The sequence below is a fragment of the Electrona antarctica genome (genome assembly GCF_951216825.1).
Source record: "Electrona antarctica genome assembly, chromosome: 16".
Lineage (NCBI taxonomy): Eukaryota > Metazoa > Chordata > Actinopteri > Myctophiformes > Myctophidae > Electrona > Electrona antarctica.
In genome coordinates, this window is record NC_136797.1 from 2,773,552 (window position 1) to 2,791,513 (window position 17,962).

General features: G+C 41.3%; 1 pseudogene across 1 annotated transcript; it reads left to right on the top strand.

Annotated features, from left to right (window-relative positions):
- Positions 1-1,008: 1,008 nt before the first annotated feature.
- LOC306939894 (tetraspanin-3-like) lies at positions 1,009-1,747 on the top strand (annotated as a pseudogene). The gene has a single exon. The product of its transcript is annotated as a tetraspanin-3-like (transcript).
- Positions 1,748-17,962: the final 16,215 nt, after the last annotated feature.

Sequence of the window (17,962 nt, forward strand, 5' to 3'; positions counted from 1 at the left end):
GAAGATATTCATTAAATTGTCAACACATTTAGACCATCTCATTGATTCACCATCCAGTCCTGGAAAGTAGGAAAGAACAATTTTCATTACAATGACTTCACCTAAAAATAACACTATTGTACACAGTGATACCTTAAAACATTTTACTTACTTATAGGCCTACTCGATAAACATCACATTCCACACATACCCGGGCCATTCATTCTCCACACTTGCCACTGCGTAGGTCTTCATTCTACTTCGCTCCATATCACACCAAATCTGTGTAGTGGCCTAACCCATAGGTCGCCACTTGACCCCCGGCTGGGCCCCACCTGTCTGCGCTTTTAACAAGTCATTGAAAGCGGGGTTGTCTAGTGGCACACCACAGTGCTTCTGAAAGCAGTTCTCCAGTCTATTCCTGTAGGTGTCACAGGTTTCATCAGGCCATTGCTTAGTGCTGTGAATTTTTTGCCAATCAGTGGGTACTGGAAATGCTGCTTTGATGCTGTCAAAAAGACCACCGTGATTCAGCAGCTGTCCAGTGACAATGTGATTTTGTGCTCCATTCACATCAAAATGTTCCCTGAGATGTAGCCATTTTAATCCAAAGACTTTGCGAAATACAGATTCGAGCATTCTTGCCGATGGCTCATACATCTCAATCAAGTCTAACACAGCTGCACACCAGCGCTCCATGTTGACTTTGTGGTCTGGAAGGTCCTTCATGATGTCTTTCAGTTCATCAGGTGTCCAGCGTCGCTGCACATGTACTGTTGAAGAATATGTGTCTATTTCTGAGTGCTGTGCCCCAGTCCCCCGATGAGGATGAGGTTCTGGATATGGAATGAATGGAAATAGCTTCCTTGGACAAAGTCTCTGTGACAACTGCTCCCCCCTGTCCTTGATTGTTTTTGAGGGGTTCAGTCGGTCGGTATCGGGATGTCAGCGGGCCAGGACAATATGTCTGAATAGAAGAAAAGCCTTTTAACTTTTATAGCAATACTGGATTCCTTCTCAGTATCAGGCATGGGGCAGTGCGGCATAACGTGGTCTTTCTAAATCTGATATTTTGGGCAGCAGCTGGTATTTTATGCTATGTTGGAGCCTATGTGTTCATCACATATGATGACTATGACCACTTCTTTGAGGATGTGTATACCTTTATCCCTGCTGTGACCATCATTGCTGTCGGAGCCCTCTTGTTCATTATTGGACTCATTGGATGCTGTGCTACAGTACGAGAGAGCTACTGTGGACTTGCAAATCATCCTTCTGCTGGTGTTCATGACGGAAGTGGCTGTGGTGGTTCTTGGATATATTTACAGAGCAAAGGTTGAAGATGAGGTTAACGGTTCCATCCGGAACGTGTATGACGAGTACAGTGGCACCAACAGTGATGCCCCGAGCCGTGCCATCGACTATGTGCAGAGACAGCTTCAGTGCTGCGGAATCCACAATTACTCGGATTGGATGAACACTCGCTGGTTTAATGAAACTAAAAACAACAGCGTCCCCATTAGCTGCTGCAAAAGTAATACAGAAGCCTGCACTGGATCTCTTGCTCATACTGAAGACCTCTACCCGGAGGGATGTGAAGTCCTAGTTGTGAAGAAACTAAAAAAAAATCATGATGTATGTCATCTGGGCTGCACTAACATTTGCTGCAATTCAGATGCTGGGGATGCTGTGTGCATGTGTGGTACTCTGCAGGTGGAGCCGAGACCCCGCCTACGAACTACTCATCACTGGGGGAACCTACGCATAAAGTTTCCTTCTAACAATAATACGTTCCCAGACGTGCACTAAGAGTGACTTAAACCGGTTTTGACCGAGAACATGAAAACAAACTATTTTACATACACTAACATCTTACCTTTTTTTTTTTTTCCTTTTACCTTTTGTTTTTCAAAAAGCTATTGGCCAAATTATTTGAATGGTCAATGGGGAATGAGATTTTACATGTAATCTGCTGCTGTGACTACCTACGTTTTACCCTTTGTTTGAGGTAAGTTAGAATGTGGTCGCTGGACCTTATACTGTATAGAATATGTGGACTGGGTACTTTCCTCATATGTCAGTTTGCACTATGTGTGTGTGTATGGTTTTGCAGTATTTTATAAATATTTAAATATAGTGTAGTACTTGAGTGAAAAAACTTCCCCATGTGTAGTCTAGTCTCCCCTGTACCTGAATTACTGCTATTACTACTGGTTTGAGTGGAACCAACTCTTCACAAGCAGTACGTGTTCTGTTACTGTAAACAGCAAAATAGGCGACATGAGGCCAGGTCCTTTGAAATAACATTAATTTACTCATCAGATCTTTCAGACAAATGTGGGCCCTCTTCTCTACTCGGTACATCTACAATTTGACATGCAATCTAAAATGCCGTAGAGGTTTTGTTTGTTTATTGTTTCAGCAGCCTACTGAATGTAGTTTTAGAGGTTTGACAATATGTCGCCATAGACTCAAGAATAAATTATGTTCCAATGCTTAAAATGAATTTGAATTAAATTATGTTCAACTTAAACTATACTTCATAAACTATACACTTCTTAAACTATACATGTCCCCCCTCTGAGCACTTCTGTCGGATATAGATAGAATTTATCCATAGAATTGCTCATAATTGCTAGAACCATCGCTTTACTTTAAACATTTTTAATATTACCTAAGCTATTTAACAGCATCAACATCCTATTAACACTAAGCTATTTTACCCTATTCGTCACTTCCTCCTGCCAGTCTATCTATAATTGAAACAACGTGCTAGGTATGTTTTGTGCACGCAGATCTGCTATTTTTAAAAATCCTTTTCTATCTTTCGGTACATTTTTTTTTCCTAACTTCAAATAAAATGATCTCACATCTATAAAGAAATAAACTAAGGATAAACACATCTAGGAATACATTTTGAAAAACACACACTAACAATAAACTTTCTCCGGTAAGTAGGAAAGCCGACTTGGTTAAATGGTTTTTAACTGTTAAATCTTGTTCATTGAAAATAGCTGATCCACGGGTTCACTCAACTGATTTCTTAAAATAAAATGCTAGTATTTACATGACTCGTAACTTAAAATAGTATGTACATAATGTTCTCTTTGTTAAAATAGTATTTACATGACTCTGCTGTATATGGTTTACACTATTATTGATATATTTATTGATATATAAATAAACACCATGATCAACTAGACATTCAAATTGAACCTCATAGCTTATCATACAAATGTGTATGCGTCTTAATTAATTGACCAGTATGCTTGCTGCTTGATTGTTTGATGGAAAGTCCAGATAATAAAAATCCTTCCTTCTAAAGTCCTCCTCCGTCACATTATTGCATGGACAAGTCCCTGTCTGAAACAAGGATGCCGGCTGGAAGCGACAACTGTTTACTGAACTGTGGAGTATGCTGCACTTTGTAAAAATGGCAAAATATAACTCCTAACGTTGTTGAAGTGGGACACATATATCCCCCTGACTTATTTACAAAATCATTCCTGCATCCCAGGACTCATTTACTTTTAAAAATTACTCTTCTAAGAAATTAAAAAATGACTGGACACATCTAGAATCAATTAAACACATCTATAATTAAATTAGAAGATAGTAAACACATCTAGTTAAATTCAGGAAGAAATTTTAGGAAGATAGTAGAGCATTGAGAATCTATTTACATCACTGCTTGGAATCAAAAAGTGAAATGCCTGACCCCGTTCTCTAGCTGATTAAAGCAGATAGGAGTACAGGCCTATTAGTTAAATGTTGACAACAAAAATGAGTCAACAGGGCATTTGCCATGAGTGTGACTTATCCAACTATTAGGGGACCTTCTCTTGCCCCCCCCCCCCCAAACACTGATGCCTGTCAATCACACTGCTACTCTGAAGTGAGGGGTGCAAATGGACACCTGGTTGGCGTAAGTGACATGTCATGCTGTGAAACTCTCCTTAAATTAGAAAAACTAAACTGAACGGAAACTGAACAATATGAGCCCCCACTGTTATTTTAACAGCTGTGATCGGGCTATTTCTGCGGACAAGTTTACATTTTGCGTGTCCCACACATTACTTATGTCACTGAAAATATCTTGCCTTAGGCGTTGGGGGGGCTGGTGAACTAGTCAAGCCCAATGATTTAGGTACCCCTTGATATGTGAGTCTTACTTACAATATGAGATACTCAGTAGTATACGGTATCTATCTGCCTGTGTTATATATATTTTTCAGTGCTCCTGGGCACGCATGGGAGGGAGACATGACGTCATGCCCTCCACCGTTGGTGACAACAACTTATTTCTTACTTTACTTGTTCATTAATATTACGTTTGAATCAAGACCAATTTACTACAAGATTTGTGAGTCCTAAAACTCCCTTAATTCAGTTGTCTGATAGACTATTGACTATAGGAAAGTTGTATGATCATATTGACAAGCCAAAAAAGTCTCTCATCAAGCTTGACGATTCCCCCCGCTTAAAGGACAGTGTCTTGTTACCCCCATCGTAAAACTGCTTAATTTAGGCATGTAGCAGGGGTCGCTGCTCTACACGTAAAATGTCTTGAGACACTGTAGCAAAGTTGAATCAGATTGACCCCAAAAAGCAGTACTCTCTACTCACCCACTCACTATGACATCACCAATGGCCCACCATCGCAATCGCACGTACCTCGCCACAGAGTGGACGCACAGTGTTCCATCACATGAAAGGAAAAAGACAGTCATTAGTTCATCCCTGGAATGTTCCCTTTCCTCACATATAGTCCTCCATTGTTCATGCCTCTGTCCAAGTGCCTGCATGTCCATGTTCCCAAAATGTAATTCGGGAAATAGTCAATTCCCGCCTGTGTTGGGCCCCAAACCAACACACGCATACTGTTCAGACATCGAAGTGCGGAAACAGTCTGACTGTACATGTGACTTGCCGTGCGATGCGATAGGCGATCCATCTGATGGTCCCATAGTAATCAGGTTCCGTAAAACACAGTACTACTGATTTCTATGTCTGGTGAATCAACTTTACCAATAATACCCTTTACATATCTAATTGCACGTCACTCACACTAACGTATGAGTTCTGTGTCTCACTTTTTAGGTTCACACAATACTATTACTCAAATGCTCCTACGCGGTAATGCAAGTTCTCTCATGAGGGAATTGCGCTTGTCCATATGATCAACTCAACACAACTCCAAACCATGTCTTCCCTACTGGATGACCTGTCCGTATATACGCATGTAGTTGAATACTGTAATTACTGGTCACTGTGTAGATTATGGTTATTACAAATCATACATTAACCACTCCAGCCCTATATACATTTTTTCCATGTTGCAAATAACTAATGTACAAGAACAACACATTGTGAGCTCGTAGATCTGCTTATTTTACAGTTATTTTATAATTAAAAATGAGACATTCTGCTAAATTGTTTTAGTTTCTTAAATACAGCCACAGCTAACACTAATTTACTATTAAGCCTACATTTGAATTCTGGACATTTACTTGCTACAGAGTATTCCTATATCGTGTATGTATAAGTAACATTACACTCACCAGACTTCCCAGCTCGACCCGTCCCAAGTGTGTCCACTCAGAGCAGCTGCTGTCAATGGTAGGGGTGAAGAACGGGGCTACTTTCTGAAAATGTCCCTTACTTGAATCTGATCTTAAGTTCCCTGAGGACCTCTCTAATCTTTCCACAAAAAATGCCATACCGATATATTCTGTATAGCGACAAAAACGAAAGGTTCCTAGGAAAAACAAAAACAGGGGTTCCTGTCTTGACTGGGAAAAAATGTGATGACAGTTACAAATATTGCCTATTGTAAGGAGTTACTTACTACCTATACATTTCATGCTTTGAGTATAATTTTGCCTATCTATGTAGTCCAAATATAGAGAGTGACAAAGCCCAATTACACTCAACTTGCCGTGACTCTGGGAAATTGTTATATTGTCATTATTTTATAATAAGACGTAATAAGATAATACATATGACCATGATGATCAGCTAACCACGTTACTGTTTGTTAATTACTTTAAATACAAGACAGCACTTACTGGGTAGACCTGCTATTTTGAGTCTGCCGCTGACAACTGCTAACTGCTGTCCTACTAACCATGGGTGGTGACACTTAACTAAAATACCAGGACTACATTCTTCATACTTACTTGTTCACAACGCCACATTTATACTAGGAAATCACCATTTGACTTTTCACAAAAATAGTATTTTCCGTTCATCCACACGTACGTCCCACACACTTCCATTCCATACTCAACATTCCACATTCCACATTCATACCTGCTGCTCGAGTCTTACGCGTTATACAAGTTGCTGTTTCACCATTCTCTTTTAATCTTCCCTGTGGGCTGTTTGGTCCCAACAGGAGAGAAAAGAAAGAAAATAACGGTGGACGCTGTCTGTATGATTTCCTATGCTATTCCCTATCCTACTGATATAGGCTATAGTTTTTCTATATAAATGTCTATGAAAGACTGTTACCACTCGGCAACGATGAAATACGATGAGGAGGGACTGTCACCACTCCTTTAAATACGATGAATACTATATAAATGTCTATAAAAGACTGTTACCACTCGGCAACGATGAAATACGATGAGGAGGGACTGTCACCACTCCTTTAAATACGATGAATACTATATAAATGTCTATAAAAGACTGTTACCACTCGGCAACGATGAAATACGATGAGGAGGGACTGTCACCACTCCTTTAAATACGATGAATACTATATAAATGTCTATAAAAGACTGTTACCACTTGGCAACGATGAAATACGATGAGGAGGGACTGTCACCACTCCTTTAAATACGATGAATACTATGAGGGACTGTCTTTGTACGGCTGTATCTCTAACGATCACAGCCTCAAAATACAAAATGTTGTACATTGAGTCAAAACACTCTTACCCCAAAGTTCGTTTAGGTGTTGTCCCTGTCGGACCAGCATCTCAGATCCATATGCACAGCGCTATCATCTGAAAAAGAGAATGCTGACGGACAGTAGAAACACGCTACTCACTGCGCCATAATTGTGATGGGATTATTAATACTCATAAACAGAGACTTTAAGAAATAATCGAGGTAGAGAGTGGACTGAAACAATGTACACGTTTATTACAAGGAGTGGTCTGTACCAGCCCAGGGAGGTGCACGGATGCAAGCCTCCAGAACTGTTCAAATGAGTCTCTCTTATACAAAATGAAGAAGCACAAATACATTGGAGGTGTGGTCAGTGGACAAGACTAAACATGGGTCCTGGGTAAGAATAGGTCATCTTGACAGACAATCAACAGGTGGAAGCCTTGCTCCAGGCAGTGTAGTATTTTCTGCCACTACAGGAACATGGAAGAAGAATGGATTTACATTTTAGAAATCCAGTGTTGACCATCATGTTATGTTTCTGCTCCTAGACATCCTGCACATGGTTGTGTGTAAAGAGGAAGTTTCTCCTGAACAGGAGAGGAGCCCCAGTCTGCTCCAGGAGGAACCAGAGCCTCCACACATTAAAGAGCAACAGGAGGAGCTTAAAGAGGAACAGGAGGAACTACTTCAAAGACCAGAGGAACCTGTTGGGTCAACGTTGACATTACTAGCAGTGAAAGGTGACGATGAAAATGAGGATGAAGACATATCTTACCACTGCTCTGAAGTTGAAGTTGAACTTGAATCTGACACTGAAGCCACTGAAAACAGTGATGTTTGGGAGGAGACCAGTGAAGATGATGATGACGAACAGCGTGACAAGAGTTTCAGTGACTCAGGTTCCCGGAAGAAGCACCAGCGTGTCCACACTGGAGAAAAACCTTTCCACTGTAAACATTGTGACAAGAGTTTCAGTCATTCAGGTAACCTGAAGACACATCTTCATGTCCACACTGGAGAAAAACCTTTCCACTGTAAACATTGTGACAAGAGTTTCAGTCAGTCAGGTAACCTGAAGACACACCTTCATGTCCACACTGGAGAAAAACCTTTCCAATGTAAACTTTGTGACAAGAGTTTCAGGTCATCAGGTTCCCTGATAAAGCACCAGCGTGTCCACACTGGAGAAAAACCTTTCCAATGTAAACGTTGTGACAAGAGTTTCAGATGGTCAAGTGCCCTGAAGTCACACCAGCGTGTCCACACTGGAGAAAAACGTTTCCAATGTAAACATTGTGACAAGAGTTTCAGATGGTCAAGTGCCCTGAAGACACACCTTCACGTACACACTGGAGAAAAACCTTTCCAATGTAAACATTGTAACATGAGTTTCAGTCGGTCAAGTTTCCTGAAGACACACCTTCGTGTCCACACTGGAGAAAAACCTTTCCAATGTAAACATTGTGACAAGAGTTTCAGTCGGTTAGATCACCTGAAGTCACACCAGACTGTCCACACTGGAGAAAAACCTTTCCAGTGTAAACATTGTGACAAGAGTTATACTGCATCATCTTCCCTGAGAACACACCAGAGAGTCCACACATAATGCTTAATAATGATTTTTAGCTTAATGATATATTTTGTTATTGATTTTTTGTTGAGGGGCGCTAGCTCCTATGGGGCTTTGTCTTTGTGTGAACACAAACACGATGCTTTGATTGGCTGACCCCATAGCGATGATTTGATTGGCTGATATTACATATAGTACATATTAATAATAATAATAACAATAATAATAAAACTTTATTTGTATAGCACCTTTCATGACATGAAATGCAGCTCAAAGTGCTTTACAGAGCAATGGAGAAAAAAAAGAAAAGCAAGGCATAAACATTTTAAAAAACAAGAGCAGTAATGCAATACAGTGAGGACATGAATAACAAAAAAAATAAAATATCAATTCAAAGCAAGAGTGTAGAAGTGAGTCTTGAGCTGCGCTTTAAAAATGTCTACAAAGGCTGCCTGTCGAAGGTACAGTGGGAGTTTGTTCCACGCCGTCGGCCCGTAGAAGCAAACCGCTGCTTCCCCATATTTTTTAGTTGCCATTGTTTTAGGCAAAGCGAGGCCAGCAGTGGAAGAACTTAGGGGGCGGTTTGGGACATATTTAGGCAGGCAGTCATGTAGGTAGGAAGGTGCGAGACCATTGAGAGCTTTATAAACAAGTAAAATCATTTTAAAATCAATCCTAAAAACAACCGGAAGCCAGTGCAGTGAAGCCAAAACTGGAGTAATATGTTCTCTCATCTTAGTTCTAGTTAAAACTCTGGCTGCTGCATTTTGGCCAAGTTGTAATCTGTCAGTTGTTTTCTTAGGCAGTCCAGAAAAAAGTGCATAGGCCTATATGCAAAAAAGTGCATATATTGAGGGCAGAAAAAGTGAAGACGCCAAAAGTGATTGGCCGGAATGACATTTGTGATGATTTGATTGGCTGAGCATGGAATGTGATGAATGATGATAATAAAACAAGTGTTATTCTTCATGTGTATGAATTGATTGCATAGGGCCTGAATGGAAACAAGACCGCAAGGACTTTGTTTTTGTGTTCTCCCTTTTGGAATCCGTGTTTGACTGAACTCTGTTGTTGTTACTAGTCCTTACCCGTTCTGAATATATGAACAGCAAATTATGTTCAGTGTGGGTCACGTTAACATGCCCCCCGTCCAACTGTCAGAGCTGGCTTTCAGGTGCCTGTGCCACGCAACCCCCGCGTTGGCCGCGACGCTTCCCCAAAGAAGAAGTTCTGTCGACTGACGCAAGAGTAGCTAGTAGTATCAGGGTCCGAGTTGTTTTCCCTGTGTGGGTCTGTTATCCCTGTGTGGGTCTGTTACGCGGAAAAGTGTGTCCCAGTATTAATCTGTGTCCGTCCCAACATGCATTTCACTGGTGACCCGGAAGTGGACAGACAGACAGACAGACAGACAGACAGACAGCGATCGGTCCATTTAGTAATGATGTCCAATCAATAGAACATAGAAATTACTAAATTGTTACTAATTTGTTTACGGAGCCCACACCGCAGCTCACCTTATGATTTACCGACCACATATGAGAGTATAACTTTGTTATGTTATAAATGTTATACTTATTTTACAATGTTAACACATTGTAAAATAAGCTGTGATTGCCGAACTGTTCGAAGCTTTGGCCATTTAAATATAATCAGTAACCACTTGAGTAGAAGTGGTTAAGTACTCAACAACTGTAGGCCCCCCCCCCCCCCCCCCCTTTCGGGCAACATGACCGGTGAGTTATCCAGACTTTTGGGGTGAGATGTCTGCACTTTTGAGTTGGAAAAAAGGTGAGTTACCCAGTTACCCATTTATTCTACATTTGAGCCACAGCACCACCATTTGATGACATTTAGCCTCTCAGGCCCAAAACTAAAGAATGTTTTGGTGTCGTTGGATAAGATTTTGTCCACAATTCCATGCTGTATTGATGTTGGTACCATTAGGAGAGACAACAGGCTGTATTGATGTTGGTACCATTAGGAGAGACAACAGGCTGTATTGATGTTGGTACCATTAGGAGAGACAACAGGCTGTGTTGATGTTGGTACCATTAGGAGAGACAACAGGCTGTATTGATGTTGGTACCATTAGGAGAGATAACAGGCTGTATTGATGTTGGTACCATTAGGAGAGACAACAGGCTGTATTGATGTTGGTACCATTAGGAGAGACAACAGGCTGTATTGATGTTGGTACCATTAGGAGAGATAACAGGCTGTATTGATGTTGGTACCATTAGGAGAGACAACAGGCTGTATTGATGTTGGTACCATTAGGAGAGACGACAGACTGTATTGATGTTGGTACCATTAGGAGAGATAACAGGCAAACGTTGATCAAAATAACAAGTGTTCTACATTCTCTAATGGTGTAGACTTCTTGATAATTAAAAAATTGAGAGCATAAAATGCAACCAAATGGACGCATAAGGTTTCATTAGCTTTCATTTTACACTCTCAAGAGTTAAATATACATAAGGGTTAATAAGGGTCCATTTGGTTACCGACTCTCCATCATTGAGCTGGGGAACATTAACCCCCTCAAGGACCACTGGTTGAAAACCACTGCAGTAAAGCATATATTTCTATATATATTGCAGGAAGTATCAGCTGGAAGTATACAGAAGAAAGGAGTGAATGGAACTTAGCTGGAGTTAGAATAAAGGAAATATTGGTGTAATGTATTCGCTATCATACAATTCCTATGCTGCATAGATTGTTTATTTTTTTATTTGCACATTTAAAAACGACACATTTGGAACAACAACATATTGTAGGGTTGTGCAGGTGAGATTTAGAAAACCTTGTGGGGTTTATAAAGTTAATCTCACCTCTTAACTTCAAAAATACAAATGTAAGGAGGTGAATTGACTGGTCTTGCCACCAGAGGGCACTGTTATTTTCCATTGTTTCTAACTTCTGTGCAGCTGGTGAGCAGGCGTCCCCGTTTTTTCCCTGCGTGTCCCCCAGTGAAGGGTGGGAGGGGCTTATGAGAAACAACACAAATTAAAACTTCGGGCGAAAACAGAAGGAAACATTCATTCCGGAATCCGAATGTCCAGTTTGATAATTCACAACAACTACAGTTAGGCCTACTAGGTTACTACTCTGGTGTTGAAACTTGTCCTTAACCCTGCCGTCCGACACGTTAAAATTACCACCGCTGAAGTGCCCTTGAACAAGGCATTGAACCACTACGATGAAATGTGTTCTATGAGCAGGGCCTGGCTGGAAACAAGTTCTTGAGCTTAGCCCAGATACCCTGGGTAAATATAGATTTCATTTCATTTCATTTCATAAGACCCGGATATATTTCTACTTGCAAAAAAGAGATTTCAACCTTACTACTATTTTATGCAAATTGTATGCACATTTATAATAATTAATTTATGAAAAGGCTACTACAGTGAACTCGGTTCACGGAAATTGTAGGCTATTGTGGGGATTATCTGAGGAGTTACCATTTGAGTGGGCAAAACCTTACAACTATACTAAATTGTTTAGTGGGTCAATATAAGTAAAATAATATAGCCTTTCCATAGGAGTATCTTTTAATATTTTTCCAAAGAAGAATACAAACTAAGTTATGAATCTTGATTGAACCTAAAAGGCAACCTAAAACAATAATTGTAAAGGATGTTTTCTGCAGTGTAGTTCGTTGTAGTATAATGCTTTGTGTGTGTGTGTGTGTGTGTGTGTGTGTGTGTGTGTGTGTGTGTGTGTGTGTGTGTGTGTGTGTGTGTGTGTGTGTGTGTGTGTGTGTGCGTGCGCGCGTGTGTGTGTGTGTGTATACAGTGCAATCGCCTTGCTTCCCCGCCCCCAGCCCCTCCCACCCCTCGCTGGGGAAGATTCCGGTAGGACAAGCGGGCAAACCTCCCGCTTTGGTGGGGGCGGCCATTTTATGTCACAGTGTTGTTGTTTCTCTGCAAGGTAGGAGTGAAATCCACCCTCTCTGAATAATCCACGTGATATAAGTCACTAAATTAGCCATCCATGTTGTTTGATCGACAAATACTGTTGTTGGGAAATATATTGCTGTGCTACTGGGGTTATTTTTTTGAAGAAATGTGTATATTTCTAGCAGTCTATTCCCAGACATGTGCTAACTAGATGGGTGAACCAGAATGAATGGTGCAGCAAATATATCCCTGTGTTTTCTAATGCACTTTTGTATTATTACTGTGAGCGTTCTCTTTAAACCACCGCTGGCTATGTTTAAGCTTGATTAGAGTACATGCAGTGCTGTGATGTTCTGACACTATTGCACTATTGATTGATTGAAGTATTTATTAACAGTTTGGAAAATTACAGTACATTTCAAGCACAACTCAATACAAAACTGTTAACTGTGGACGACACCATAAAGCAAGGGTGCCCACTCTGACCAGATCAACAAGATCTACCCACCAAAAAGAAACTATTAAACCATTGCTGAAAATAGTTTGTATCTGAGGGGCCGTTGGAATAGCAGAGGCGTTACATATAAGACAAATGCACTTGGAATGCGAAATAGAGCGGGATAAATGGAAATGTGGAAATGGGGTTTGTTGTAATTATTTGTAATGCTACCAATGTTTTTGTAAACAACACTTGAAAGTGTCTCTCGGAAATAGTTCAGGTTTAGCTCTGGTCCATAGCCTTCTACTGCTTCAGTATAAGGCTATGGGTCTTTCAGTTTTAAAGCTCACATCGAAATCAGACCAGCCTCTCCTCTTTTGTGGAAATCTCACAAACGTTTGACCTACTCACCAATACAAAAACGGGTTGTGTCAATAGAAAGTCTACTTTCCTTAGTGGACGCACTCCGAGCCCCCCACCACACGTATAAACTGTACTTTTTGGCCAGAAAGGGATTTTCACCGGAGGAAAAATATTCTCGAGGCAGTTCTCTGGGCAATATCGGTAGAGGGCGCAGCGCAGTAACTAAAAGTATTTCTTTTCCGGTGGAAACAAAATCCCCTTTTGGCCAAAAAGTACAGTTTATACGTGTAGTGGGGGGCTCAGAGTGCGTCCACTAAGGAAAGTAGGCTTTCTAATGACACAACTCGCCTTTGTTTTGGTGAGTAGCAAAAACGTTATTTTTATTTACGCTAAAGAGGAGAGGCTGGTCTGCATTCATGCAAGCGGCGGAAGTTGAGAGTAACATAGCTCTAAATGAAACGCATTTAGAGCTATGGAACAGAGCTAGTTCAGGTTAGTGACTGACAGAGGTGAGCAGACATGGCCACCGGCCAGGCTGACCATAGGGAATGAAAGGAGGCAGAGGATTCTCTTTGGCCACGGTGTGGCAATTTACTTGGCAATTGTAGTGTGTGCTGTACATAAAATAAACACAGAATAGAATTGTATCAGCAATAATAATCTCCAATGAACAAATCATAAATAGTATTTAAATCCAATAACTTCAATAATAATAAACCATCTTCAGATCATGGAATAAATATAAATATGTAATCAATAATAATGTAGGCTGAATGGATATAATGAAAGCATCAAGGGTATATATATATAATATCAAATACATAAATATAATACTCACATATATATATTATATACACACATACTGTACATATAAACATTATATATCAAACAAATATGATGCACAGTTGTTTAAGCTGGCCAAACACTCTAATTAGACACCAACTAATTAGTCCACATTTCAGCTCCAATAAACCAAAGGGGAATAACATAAATACGAACTGCCGGTCATCTTGTAATACACAAATAAACAGGAGCAAACAGTCGACACAACGCACATGGGCAGTGCAGTGAGTCTATGATGGGTGATGATGGCAAAGAACAAACAGTTGATGTTCCAGAGGCTTTCTGACTCACGTTTGTTCTTGGACGCACACGGTTTGAGGGTTGAAGAAAGGTGGTAGTTCTGGAGGTTGGGAGACAGGAGACAGCACTGGTGTGGTGATCTGAGCATGCATCAGGGAATGAGTGCAGCTAGTTCTACTTATATAGTTCTGGAGGTTGGGAGACAGGAGACAGCACTGGTGTGGTGATCTGAGCATGCATCAGGGAATGAGTGCACAGTGCAGCTAGTTCTACTTATATCGCCTCCCACACCTGTGCGTGGCCAATGAACAAGCTGCCACTCACTCAGGCTTGATTGGGTGTCAGTGACTCTCCATGAGCCTTTTGACAGCCACCCCGGAATTTGGATAAATTCCACTTCATCCAAAGGCTCAGTCATTGCACGGTCTCCCATCTTACCATAGGCTCTCTTCGGACCTGGGTGAAGGAGCTTGTGGGCCGGCTGATCGATGAATGTTGAGGAAGCCACCCCGTCAACAGTACTCATGCCGAACAACTTTCGTGTTCTGACTTTTGACCTCTGACCTTTAGATCACCCGCCATTTTAAATGATATGAAAAATAGTTAAAATGTATCTCCTCCCAGGATCTTTGATGAAAATGCACAAAAACGTCTACACATGAACTTTGGACCTATACGGACAACAAATCGTAGTACATTTTGTTTAAGTGAAAAAATGAAGTTTTTATGAGCCAATGAAAATTGCTGGTTTGTGAAAATTCTTCTTCTGCCTTTAATACATACATGCAGTGTCATATGCTTATGTCACTTTACAGTATAGTAGAGGGTCATGCCAAATAGTACTGAAAGCAGTTTCACTCCAATTAGGCAAATGGTTGAGCTCTCGCCTTCGGACCACAAGGTTGTGTGTTCAAATCCGGGTACGGACAACTCAGCCCGTGAGTTTTATTTGTGCATATTGTTCTTTTTGCGTATGTCTTCTTTCTTGGTCCTGCCTTATCACTGCTTGCAGCTATATTGGTACATTTATTTTTGCCTAAAATATTGTCTACACATACATTCATGAGTCCACTTGCTGACCGGCTGGTATTGAGCAATAGTTTTTTATAGGGGGATATGTGACCATACATACCATTAACAACCTATATAAGGCAAGGATTATTAATCCATTCCATCCACAAAAAACAGCCATAGCCACTTGCCCGAATGTGCTGACCTCATCACATTTGTGATGACGGCTATGCCCGTTTTTAGCCAAAGGAGTGTTTTTTGTGCAAAACTAATGGAATGGATTCAGAATCATGAAAACCCTCTAGTTTGACATGTCACATGCTACTTAACACTTAGTCCGCCATTGCCGTAGATCAACGGCAATTGGTGTTTTATAGTGCTTTTGATTGATCAAGTCATAATGCTACTCACGTTAGCATCGGGTTGCCAATAACTGGATCCCGCTATCTTGATCGTCGTGCCCATAAACACCCATTCTATCTGTTTCTTTCAATCGCCTGTATCTCCTATTCCTTGTCCCTTGGCATTTTTGGTCCAAACAAGGTTTATTCCACGGCCCAGGCCTAGAGCTGCGGATTCGACCGTTATCATACGATCTTATGGGCCAAGTATGTCCGTTTATCATGCATCTTATGGGCCCAGTATGGCCATACTGGCCTACTCACCATAGTAGCCTGGTCAAGGTTTCCCCCTGGTGGACGTGTCATTTCCAACTATTGTCGGCGCATGGAAACTAGGGGCTACTAATATATACTATTCTCTGCCTATCGGGACGTAACTCGGACGGCGCTGATTCGGGTCTGGTGGCCTTCGCAACGCTCGGCACGGCGACTCATGGTGCCTCACGTGGCTCAAGGCCACCAGACACGGCGGTGATTATCAAGCGAAATAATCACGGAGAACTACCGACTGAGCCGTTGGGTCGGCAGAGCATGCCCGTACTGATCCTAACTGATAACTGCGGTCTTGTCCATTGATACCAGTCGAAACGGGTGCCTAGAGCCGGCGCTGTGATGCGCCTCCATTATGTTTTAGCAGGACCCGCGGTAAACATTGTCACACACCGTAACATAAGAATATATCTTCCGGTCTGGGTTTTTGGCTCTTCAAAATAAGAGTTAAACAGGGCAAAAGGCTGGTGTGAATTACATCAATAAATTACATCAATAAATGCTGGCGGCCTAAGCGTTGAAGCATAATGAAATTTGACATTATTGCCGTACCGTAAATCCTCATTTATAATCCGGGGCTTTTATTTGTCTCAACTGATTCTGATACCGGGCTTTTATTGGAAGGAGGCAGCTATAAGAAGGAGGCCTATATTTTTCAAAAGATCATAATGAATAAATCACTGTTAGACAGTTAGAACCCTGTAAAATGTACTGGACTCATTTATTGAAACGAATAAGTCCTCATAAAATATTAAAAAGTGCAGTTGCGGGTGCTCACTGGTCATTTTAACTTTTTTTAATAATGGCATATTGCCTCTGGTAAATACCATAATAAAATCAACACATCAATTTAACTTGAACAACCAATGTCAATTTTAAACTATGATTCCCTGCTTTCATATGACGTGAAAAAAATCCAATGGGAGTCCCTCAGTCAAATCTGGTCACTACTATTTAATATACTATTTACTGAACATTCAAATAGGCTATGGTATGTATCTAGGCCTACAGTTAATGACAAGTTCAGATGCAAATAATAACATGAAAATGAAATGTATGGTAGGCCATTTCCTATAATATCAAAGCAGCTAATATGAACAGTGCAACACTGCAGTGATCCAACTGTTGCAACTTCAACGGGGGAGAGAGAGAGACGAGAGAGAGAGGGAGTCGCGTTAGAGAGACAGTTGCGTTAGAGAGAGAGAGACGAGAGAGAGAGAGAGAGAGATAGTCGCGTTAGAGAGAGAGACGAGAGAGAGAGAGGGAGTCGCGTTAGAGAGAGAGTTGCGTTAGAGAGAGAGAGAGAGAGAGAGATAGTCGCGTTAGAGAGAGAGACGAGAGAGAGAGAGGGAGTCGCGTTAGAGAGAGAGTTGCGTTAGAGAGAGAGAGAGAGAGAGATAGACGCGTTAGAGAGAGAGACGAGAGGGAGTCGCGTTAGAGAGAGAGTTGCGTTAGAGAGAGAGAGACGAGAGAGAGAGAGAGAGATAGTCGCGTTAGAGAGAGAGAGAGAGAGAGAGTCGCGTTAGAGAGAGTTGTGTTAGAGAGAGAGAGACGAGAGAGAGAGAGATAGTCGCGTTAGAGAGAGAGCGTTGCGTTAGAGAGAGAAAGAGAGAGAGGTCGCGTTAGCAACATAGCTCATAGCATATGGGTACGTTCGTTCTATAAAGGGTAGATCCGCTATCGTTTTGGGGGCTCAGCAGTCCCCAAAACGATAGCGGATCTACCCTTTATAGAACGAAATTGGATTTGTGTCATTCTCCTCCCTCCTCCGCAGTTAGACTGCTGCTCTCGTTGTCCGTGGCCATGTAAAGTGCTCATAGTGGCGTTCTCTAACGAAGTTTGTTTGTTGCGTTGTGCGCGAGTGCGAGCAACGCGACCACCGGCATCTGGACACTAGTGACCAGCCAGGGCAGCGAAGGTAACAGATACGGCACTTGAAAAAAACAAAACACAAAAAAACCCGGCTAATAAAATAAGGGCGGTTTGTATATACTTAATTCAACGCCACCACCGGTAATTAATAGGGGGACGGCTTTTTATTGAAGGAAGGA